This window comes from Perna viridis, chromosome 13 (genome assembly GCF_037379345.1).
Source record: "Perna viridis isolate PV_CMFRI_1.1 ecotype Kerala chromosome 13, ASM3737934v1, whole genome shotgun sequence".
NCBI classification, from domain to species: Eukaryota; Metazoa; Mollusca; class Bivalvia; order Mytilida; family Mytilidae; genus Perna; species Perna viridis.
The window spans coordinates 15,174,342-15,183,087 of record NC_142457.1 but is presented as its reverse complement, the minus strand read 5'-3'; the positions used below and the strand labels follow the sequence as shown (position 1 = coordinate 15,183,087).

General features: G+C 32.9%; 1 long non-coding RNA gene across 1 annotated transcript; it reads right to left on the bottom strand.

Moving 5' to 3' along the window:
- Nucleotides 1–5,765: 5,765 nt before the first annotated feature.
- Nucleotides 5,766–8,632, bottom strand: LOC148599713 (uncharacterized). Its single transcript, XR_015917670.1, has 3 exons — nucleotides 8,004–8,632; nucleotides 6,621–6,712; nucleotides 5,766–6,030 (listed from the first exon to the last, which is right to left on the bottom strand). It is a non-coding gene; the product is annotated as an uncharacterized LOC148599713 (long non-coding RNA).
- Nucleotides 8,633–8,746: the final 114 nt, after the last annotated feature.

Below are 8,746 nucleotides of genomic sequence, written 5' to 3'. Positions count from 1 at the left end.
GCCACTCCTTGTTGAAATTGATCTGATAAACATGTTTTAACCACCGCCTATAACTAAGTATCACTACGAAAAGTCTAAGTAATCCATACATAAGAAAGACCACACTCGCCGAGTACCTTTTTAACATAAAGAAGCCATGGAAATGAAATACCACGGTTTGATTGTATCTTGTACAATAATTTATACATTACATACGAATATTTTCTTTGCTTTCCAGACACAAGTTTAGTCCAGTATGTTACCGTTCTATGTTTTAATTCTTAAACTAATAGATGGCGACCCAATTCACCATAATCCATAACACTTGGAGTTGAAGACTTTACGCCTAGCAAACCTTTGCAAAATTTTAGGTGAACCTTTTCTATTGGTACAGTATTTCCGAAGCCCCAAACTTCTGAACCATATGGTAATATAGGTTTTACAACCTTATCAAACAGATCTAGTTGACAAGAAATCAATAGGCTATGGTGTCTACCTCTCTTGAGTATCTCATACATAGCCTTCATTCCCTTTTATGCCTGTGCTTGTATTGCTTTCGCAAATTTCCACTCTTTGAAAGGAGAACACCTAAATAATTGAAATCTTTGACAATATCGATATTTTCGTTACTAAAATTAAATGTTAGATTGTTGGGCAATCTACCATTACAAAAACAAAGAATCTTAGTCTTGTTAACATTAACTTTAAGTCTCCAAGTTTCACAGTACTGGAGAAAAATATCTAATTGATTCTGAGTTGAGTCATCTGCATATAATAAAATAAAAATTGTCATATATAAATTTAGCTAATTTTCTATCTCATCACATATTGTTGACAACCATGGTGCATCATATCTACCAATAAAATCTTCTACATCATGAAGAAAAAGAGCAAACAAAAAAGGAGACCGATTTCCACCCTGTCTGACTCACATGGGAAATATTCAGGTGCACCTTTGTTATAAATAATATTGGATTTAGTATTCTTCTACATATTTTGAATAACATCTATCATTTTACCATTTATACTATTAAGAATACATTTATACCAAAGACTGTTTCTCCAAACTTTATCGAACGCCTTCTCAAAATCAATAAACGCGCAATATAATTTTCGCTTTTTCGTCTTAAGAATTTCGAAAAATGAACATAAAATAAATATGTTATCAATGATGGAATTTTTTGTCTAAAGCCTGTATTGGTTCTCATTCAATATCAGAAAGATATCTGAAAAAGTGTTCAGGCGTTCGCTTAGTATAGCTGTAAAAATTTTACCCAAGCAGTTTACAATCGTAATGGGTCTAAGATTTTTAGGGTCATTGCAACCTCCCTTACTCTTATATGTTGGAATAATATTACCAATTAACCAGGTCTCTGGCATAGTACCTGTATCAAACATCTGGTTAAATAACTTTTCATAAACATCTATAAATTTCGATGAATTTGTGTGATCCCATTCGCTTAAGTTGTCTGACCATGTCAGCTCTATATTGCTCTCAAGAGTCTTCTTACATAACGGCATTTCTTAACTGTTCCTTGTTTGCCATTGATCTTGACTTTCTAAATTTTCTATAATTTATTCTTGCAAATTTGAAGTCTATATTAAACCAAGGCTTATCATTCATAGTACACCTATGGTTTGCCTTGTTAGAATGCCGAGGTACATGTATATAAGTTCCTAAAGTGTGCTAATGAATACATCACATATCTTTCCTACAAGATCGTTTAAAATATTCGAGTTAATATTTTCTCTTGGTAATTTTAAAATTTGGGTGATTTCATTAGCTTAGCCTGATCTATATTACATATAAAATAATTTTCTTTACTTTCATTCCATTTCTTATCTTTCTATGTTTCATGTGACAGATCTAGTACATTTGTAACTTTCACTACCCTGTCTTTCTCACTATTATACATAATCATGGAAATACGCAATGGACAATGCACATCTGAATACAGTTTCGAAAACTCTAGAACTTTGAAACTAAGAAAACTACTCAAACAATCAATAGAACTGATGTAATAGTCAACAATGCTCGCGTTTTTACATGTAAATTTATCCTGTCTGTTGGTCACCATTCACCCTTCCGTTAAGTATAAACATGTTGTTATATTTAGACACTTAGACACTACCACAGGGTGAAAGCATGCATGGAGTAGGTGGAAAAAAGGTAAAAATAATAAGACCCTTCTCGATTCATTCTCTCACAGTTTTAGTTCCAAAAGTTCGTGCGAAATAAGGTAGTTTGAAAATCAGCCATCTAAGGTAGTACAATACAGTTAGGTCATTTCTGAAAATTTGGTCTCATTTTGTTGAAATAAAGCTGTTTTGAGGCAGTCCACACAGAAATTTCAAGTGTTTTGTCATGAAAAAGTGCTTATTTTCTAAATCCTTGGTGTGTGGAGGTTCAAGTCATTTATAAGTAATTTAGTGATAATTCTTATAAAATCCAGTAGCCATGGAAACATACTGAAAAAAATATTACTGAGTTTTAGTACAAATCAGAGGTGTCTTTCCAAAACTAATAGCCAAATACTATGTTTTATAAAATATCAGGCACTTAGACACTACCACAGGATGAAAGCAGGCATGGAGTAGGTGGAAAAAAGGTAAAAATAATAAGACCCTTCTCGATTCATTCCCTCACAATTTTAGTCCCAAAACTTCGTGCGAAATAAGGTATTTTGAGAATCAGCCATCTGATGCTGAGGAGAGAAACTAATACGGCAGGGGACTGAAACGTTCCGGATACCATTTTTCATTCAAATTACACCTGTTTACCATAACATATATTACATCTGTCTATGTATGAATGCTTATCTACATTTAAACAATATATCCACCAAATTTCAACTTTTAATTTTAAGTTTTACAAAATTTGACCGGGGTAACTTGGTGTGTGAAACAGTGCACCTTAATGTAACTGTATAGTGCACCTTTAAGGAGAAGAGAACTTTTTAAGTTGTGTACGTCTTGTAATTTTTTAAAAGCTCTATTAGTATGGAATTAAAAAATACCAGATTTATTGAAATTGAACATAAGATGTTGATTCTAGAGCAAATCTAATGCTTGGTCTGCTCCCCTAGATTGGGGATAATTCTGCCTTGTGTTCTGCTACATGCATTCATATAATGAAAAAGGCTGTATACATGGCAAAAATGAGAAAACACATTAAGACACAGATTTTTTTCACACTATGGGCACTGAAAAATAATTTATTTGATGTTTTTATCTCATCGTTGGTTTTCATATCCCCAAAAAAATAGTATATGAGGATGAAAGTATAGAAAATCATGGAGTTTTCCCAAAACTTACGACTGGGTACTAATAGGCTTGTTTTGACTTTCTTTTCTGCATTGCAATACCTATTTGCACAGAAAAAAAGTTTGTTCGGTTATCCATTTTATTTATTATAAGCTTAAGTAGTAAAATTTTTTACTTAAAAGTGGTTAGAATAGCACATATCACAAGAGGATACAAGAATATCTTCTTTGACATCGCATTTGAAATGATGAAAATTCAGAAAATTTGGTTGCTAAGGACATCTTTGCACTAAACAATTAAATTTCTTAACACAAACTACATTTTCTTACTCAGTACACCTTAACCTACACAAGAAATTGTGGTTTCTACGATGAAAATCCTATTTTTTCAGATGTACGGTTCCTTAAAACTTGCCTTAAGGTAGTACAATACAGTTAGGTCATTTCAGAAAATTTGGTCTCATTTTGTTGAAATAAAGCTGATTTGAGGCAGTCCACACAGAAATTTCTAGTGTTTTGTCACATAAAAGTGCATACTTTCTAAATCCTTGGTGTGTGGAGATTCAAGTCATTTATAAGTAATTTAATGATTATTCTTATAAAATCCTGTAGCCACGGAAACATACTGAAAAAAGTATTACTGAGTTTTAGTATAAATCAGGGGTGCCTTTCCAAAACTAACAGCCACATACTATGTTTTATAAAATATCAGGCACTTAGACACTACCACAGGATGAAAGCATGCATGGAGTAGGTGGAAAAAAGGTAAAAATAATAAGACCCTTTTCAATTCATTCTCTCACAATTTTAGTCCCAAAAGTTCGTGCGAAATAAGGTATTTTGAAAATCAGCCATCTGAAGCTAAGGAGAGAACCTAATACGGCAGGAGACTGAAACGTTCCGGATACCATTTTTCATTCAAATTACACCTGTTTACCATAACATATATAATGCATCTGTCTATGTATGAATGCTTATCTACATTTAATCAACATTTCCATCAAATTTCAACTTTTAATTTTAAGTTTTACAAAATCTGATGGAGGTAATTTGGTGTGTGAAACAGTCCGCCTTAATGTAACCGTATAGTGCACCCTTATCCTGAGGAGAGAACCTAATGCGGCAGGAGACAGAAACGTTCCTGATACCATTCTTCCTTTAAATTACACCTGTCTACCATTACATATATTACATCTGTCTATGTATAAATGCTTAACTACATTTAAACAATATATCCACCAAATTTCAACTTTTAATTTTAAGTTTTACAAAATTAGACCGGGGTAACTTGGTGTGCGAAGCAGTCCGCCTTAATGTAACTGTATAGTGCACCCTAATCCTGAGGAAAGAACCTTATACGGCAGGGGACTGAAACGTTCCTGATACCATGCTTGCTTTAAATTACACCTGTTTACCATTACATATATTACATCTGTCTATGTATAAATGCTTAACTACATTTAAACAACATATCCACCAAATTTCAACTTTTAATTTTAAGTTTTACAAAAATGGGCCGGGGTAATTTTGTGTGCAAAACAGTGCACCTTCATGTAACTGTATAGTGCACCCTTTACTCTAAACAATAAAACATATTAACAATCAGTGTCGAAGCATTCAATACAATCTTCATAATTTATCTGATATCCCAACAATATACCACCAGATTTAACTTTTGCCACTTTTTGTCTATTTTTCATGTAAACAATATATCCTAATGGGAGGTGTCAATCAAATGTATATCATTGAGCCAATCAAAACTCTCATCATGTGGTCAAAAGTAAACACAATTGTGGCCATGTGCACCTGGCTACAAATTTTCTTTAGTTTCATCATTTCAAATGCGACGTCATAGAAGATATTCTAGTATCTTTTTGTGATATATGCTATTCTAACCTCTTTTAAGTAAATATGTTACTCCTTTAGCTTATAATAAATAAAACGGATAACCAAACATTTTTTACAGTGAAAATAAGTACTGCAATGCAGATAAGAAAGTCAGTTTTCCTTTCCTCTTCCGTCTACACAGGACTTGATTTTTTATTTTTTTTTATGTTTCGAGAAAAGCAGAGGAGCTTACCCCACCTGTGCACCAGGTCCATGCTCAAAGTTTTTAGTGGAGTCCGAGTTGCTCATTTGCTTTTGTTACTCTGTTAACCCGTAGCAGGATATTCTGACTTTACTCAGAATTCCGAGCTTTAAGTTTGGAATTCTGAATATATTATTCGAAAATCTGTACTTAATTTTGGAAATAGTTTGGAAAGTGAGGACTTAGGCATTTTTCACTCAGAAAATGTTTGGAAAATATGGACCGAATTTTTTTTACTCGGGAAATGTTCGGAAAGTAGGGACTTGGAATTTTTTTCAATCGGAAAATATTCGGAAAGTAGGAACTTAGAATTTTTTCCCACGGAAAACATTCGGAGAGTTGGACTAAAGAATTTTTTTTTTCCAATTAAAGTATAATAGAAAAGCTGGATTTAGATTGTTTGCTCTTAAATGGTTTAAACAAGACTCCATACATCAAATTGTACAGTATAATTTGTAAAGTTCATTGCAATAGAAACATAGCATGTACAATGGTTTGAAAAAAATTCTACATTTACGCTCAAGGGTCTGAACTAGTACAATTTCAAAAGTTCTCAATCAAAGCACTATACTACAGTACGTGTATCTGCATTTGTGTTTTAGATCACAGTATCGAGCTTAAAACACATGGAGTAGCATCCACATTATACAAGGACATTAATCTGGTTTCAATTCTTCTGACAAACTGTAAACGACTCATCTGAAATAAAAAGTTAGAATAGATATACAATGTACCCTTGTTTGGGTCCAGATTGCTCAGTGATACATGAATGATAATGTACAAGTACATAGGTAGTATTATAAAAATCTTTTTAAGTTTAATATTTTGACTGATTACATAAAGGAAGTTATTTTTCATCTTTTTTTCTACATGTGTATGACAGTGACATCACAAACTTATTATTAAATGCTAAGTTATTGTATTTTGAAGTTACAAGGATGTAACGCTCTTTTAGTTTACAAAACCTCAAAACCTGTTGTGTGCATCACATAATTGAGGATATTACTGCACAGACAGCCATTCCTGAATTACTACCATTTTATTTAAATTTGCACACTTTAACTTGAGGGTAATTAAAGAAATATTCAGTATTATATACCCATCACAATCCAGAATTTACATGAGAAAATGTCAACATCTTTCTTTAGAATACATGAAATATATACCACACATATGCATGTTACCACTTCCATAATTAGTTAACCTGTTTTGATAATGACCAGTATTATTTAAGTAATCTAGTAATCTAATTAATTTTGCAGACTGGACAATAACAGTCTGCATCTCACCATTGATTATCTTTGTTGGTACAATTATATTCTCAAAACCTCCATGTTTACAATTAAAAAAAATCACCATTTCTGTATACTGCAACCCATACCTTAAAAAGAATGAACGTATGAAATTAAATTGTTGGGTTTCACTATGTAATGAAGTACAGAGAAACTGCCATTCAGTATTTGATTGTTGTGGAGAATTTGTCGCGGAATTTACGTTACTTAAATTACAAATCACCAATTTAATATTTCTGAAGCCAAAATACATTTGTCCATAATAATCATTAGCGAGCACCACAAGCTCTATGGTTATTATGTGTACTTTCTAAATTTCCCAATACACTAAAAAAAAAAAAGGTCATGTCCCGGAAGTAACAAAAAGTGACTGTCCTTACGGAGAAAATACGTCATTTCCTTCAATCAAACAAATAAGACAATATGGGTTAAGATTGCGTTTCAGTAGAAATAAATTCATCTTTTCTGATAGTTTTCAAGGCTTTTTCTAATTTGTTTTAATTATTTAAAGAAGTGAATGCTATGTTTATAAAAACTTTGGGAAACACGTGGATTTACGTACGTGTATCTCCGCTGTTCCGCTGTTGTTGTTGTCAAGAACCTAACCCGCCTCAGAAAAAATATAACTCTGATTATATTATCAAAAACGCAGCATAGCTTTTCTAAGATAGGAAAGGCAATAATTTTCTTGTTTGGAATTTGCAGCTGTCATCTGAACTTTGTTTATGTCAAATGTAAAATATTCCAACCTTCCGTGGAGAACTGTAATACTTTCGGTATCTGTACAGATTGAAACTAAAATTGATGTTGCTAGAGATGCCCTTAAGGGATAAAAAATGTTAAGTATTGCAAAGTGCTGTAAAGTTATTGACCATTTTGAGAGTGAGAGGAAAGGGGGGTATGGGGTTGGATTTTTTTTGGGGAGGGGATGTTCAAGTAAAAAATATATTAACAAGACTGTTTTTTTAAAAAGAAACATTGATTTTGCTTGCTGCTTAAATGTTAAAAAAAATATTGAACTTGCGAAACAAAAATTTTCATGCGGGTCGACCCACCTCCACCCACCCACCCTCCCCCCCCCCAAAAAAAAAATCATTGTAATATCCTTTAATATTTTTACGAGTTTCGCACAGACGGTACATATATGGTAAAGCTCATGGTGCTCGCTGGTTTAGGCAATGCCTACCCAATATTAGAAAAAACTTCATGAACTTGACGAAGTTCAGGCGTGCTATAAATTAACCTGTGTACAGTAACTGTGTGTGGTTTGAATTTATTGGCACCTCCGTCAAAACTCCGCTTCAAGCATCATGGTAATATTGTCGTTGTATGTGTCTTTTCTTGGTATATAACTTCGCTTCTTCTTCGACAGATACCTACCAAGATATCATTGTATTCTCGTCGCACTTCGATTTCAAGCATTCCGCCGTTGATCGTATTTGCATACGGGCATTTTCGAGATACGACGAAAATCGTAAATTTAAAATAATACTGAATTAAAATAGTTTGAAAAGAGGATTTCTTTAAATGATTTAATTAAAAAAACGTGATTTTAAGCAATTATTTCTCAAGTGAAGTATTATTTAAAAAAAATCATTTTAATGTCGACGAAGTCCTTTACGTAGCTCGATTTTGATTGGCAGATATATCCGGTCCTACTTAATTACGACTGCATACGCCTGCCAGGTTAAAATACGCCTGTGGGAGAAAAGCATACGCCTGTAGCATTAATATTGTGTTTTCTGTGGAAATAACATTACATTAGCTTAGTATGATGCATTTTGTTCAGATAAATTATCTTTCAGCAAATTATTTGTTGATGGGAAGTAGAACTAGCCATGTAAATAACGATCTGACAGGCGTTCGACATTCGTGATTGCGCATGCGTAATTATGTATTGAAATTAAACATGTGGACATGTGGTTTACAAAGTTGACAAAAACAAGCCGCCAGGATACATGTATAATGCACACACTTCGATCATTTGAACTAGGAAAAAAAAACGAGAAATAATTGATGATAAAAGTCGACATGTTTGTTTATAAAACAGCATTCTGACCTTTGAAATGTCGACAAGACGAGTTTTAACCAATTATTCTGACTTATTTTGAAAAAAAAAACTA